Source organism: Chenopodium album, chromosome 13 (genome assembly GCF_948465745.1).
Source record: "Chenopodium album chromosome 13, dcCheAlbu1.1, whole genome shotgun sequence".
NCBI classification, from domain to species: domain Eukaryota; kingdom Viridiplantae; phylum Streptophyta; class Magnoliopsida; order Caryophyllales; family Amaranthaceae; genus Chenopodium; species Chenopodium album.
Genome location: NC_137846.1, coordinates 33100996 through 33103202, shown reverse-complemented (window position 1 = coordinate 33103202; position 2207 = coordinate 33100996). Strand labels below are relative to the sequence as shown.

Sequence of the window (2207 nt, the reverse complement as noted above, 5' to 3'; positions counted from 1 at the left end):
ATTCCATGATGTGGACATTGGTGTTGGAGTTCTTTGTATCGTTCCCAAGCCGCACTTAGGAACTCACCACTCTTTTGGCGGAAGCCTTGAATCAAAGATCGAGCTTCGGCGGTTTTTCTATGATTATAGAACCTCCTTAAGAATGCCATAGTAACTTGGTCCCAAGTTGTGAGAGAGTTTGGGGACACCTCCTTCTCTAACCACTCTAAACCTTTCCCAATTAAAGAGAACATGAATATCTTGAGTCGAATGTATTACCCCATTGGCTTTTATTGTATCACAATAATTCTCGAACTCTTTTAGATGTTCATGAGGCCTCTCATACGTTCCACCCGAGAATTGTTTCCGCTCTATCATGGCAATCAAATTAAGCTTGATTTCGAAATTATTGGCTTGAGTAGTAGGAGCTAGGATCCCACTTTGCGACCTAAAGGCTTCGGGAGCCCCAAGACGACTCAAAGGCGTATTCTCTCCCATTTTTGAGTGTTGCACACTCTCAAAGTCAAAGGTTAAAAAAGGATTGATTTCCAAACTTGGTGAAGAATTAGGACTACCTACGTCTTCACTAGAGGGTGAGGAAGGTGGAGTATCCTCTTCTTCTCTCACTCCTTCTCTTGTAGGAGTATGGGAATTTCCACTCCTTGCTCTCGCTTCTCTTCTTAGCAATGAGAAAGACCTCTCGAGCTCAAGATCGATGGGGACCAAAGACCTTGAACGAGTTCGACCTCTGATCATAAAACAAAACTAAGAAGAAAGTGAGCACTGACAAGCAACAAAAGTAACCAAAACTAGCAAATAAAAGGGGGAGATAGTCTCAAAAAAGCAATGAAATAACAATGAAAGCCGTCTCCCTGCAACGGCGCCAATTTGACAAGGGAATATAAACACATCGTTAAGTGCCGAACCCTAAATAAAATAAGATTTATATAACCTGAACGAACCTAATACAAGTATAAGGTAAGCAAAGGGTCGAATTGCAGGGAGAAGCTAAACAATGTGATCACTACTAAGAGATTAAACTAAGAGCGAAGTGAATTAAAGACAATATAAAGAAAACACCAAGGGGAATGGGTAGATGTAGCTTTCACTTGAACATGCAAGAACATAGAAACAAATCGATAATGAACTAAACATGCATGAATATCGAATAAAGAGTTCAATCTAGCCACCTTCCAGGGTTAATTGGCTTCTCCTAACATAGCCTCTATGCTTCCACATTAGAACCATATATTGGGAGGTGCAATCAAGTAACAATCAATACAAATGAACTTAGCTAAGTCAACTTCCGTTTCATGTAGCAAAGATTCACCTTTAATCAACTAAAAACGTGCACTTTGCAAGAAGATTAAAGAACAATCAAGCATGTAAAGACTTTAATCACAAACAACTTAAGTCCTAACACTATAAACATGAACAAATTCCAACTACATCATCCCCACACCCTTGGCTAAGTAACTACTCACTATCCATGGCAATCATCAAGTCAATCATGATACTAACAAGCAAAAGCATGATTAATGAGTAATTAACAAAACAAAAGCAATCTAAAACAAAATCAAATAGCAAAGTAAAAAGAAATGAGTAAGGAAATGCTCATTCATTAAAGTTGAAGTTCTACAAAGAGGTTGATTAAGCTTCTTCTTCAAAATCCAAGCTCAACAATGGAGTAATCCACACTTTCTCTCTCTAAAATGCCAACACTAATGGTGTTTCTCTCTTTAGATTAAGCTAAAAATTAGAAAATTAAACAAAGCTAATCTAATTACATCAAAAGGAGAGTACGGACTATATATATGGGTGCTTCTAAAAAGGAAGAAATTGAAGCAACAAGGTGGAGTAAAAAGCTGGAACCCAACGATGCGCGCCCGCACACGAACACTGCGCGCCCTCTCCAATTGTTGTGCGCCCGCAACTTCGTGGGTACGGAGAAATGAAACCCTTAAATACGCGCCTGCACACAAATCTGCGCGCCCGCACAGGTAGGATGCGCGCCCACGCAATGGTCGCGCAGCAGGCGCGCAAAACATTTTGATTTTGTTCTGCTCCTCAAACCCCAGCTGCGTGGGTTCAAGCAGGATTGCGCGCCCACGCAATGTTGGATGTACGCCCACGCAATGGTCGCGCTGTGGTCGTACAAAACATTCTGCTTAGCCCCTTGAATGATACCTTTTGCGTGCCTTCTCATAGGGTTGCTCGCCCGCGCAGTG

General features: G+C 41.2%; 1 non-coding gene across 1 annotated transcript; it reads left to right on the top strand.

Annotated features, from left to right (window-relative positions):
* Positions 1 to 106, top strand: LOC145577240 (small nucleolar RNA R71). The gene has a single exon (XR_014098704.1). It is a non-coding gene; the product is annotated as a small nucleolar RNA R71 (small nucleolar RNA).
* The last annotated feature ends 2101 nt before the right edge of the window (positions 107 to 2207 follow it).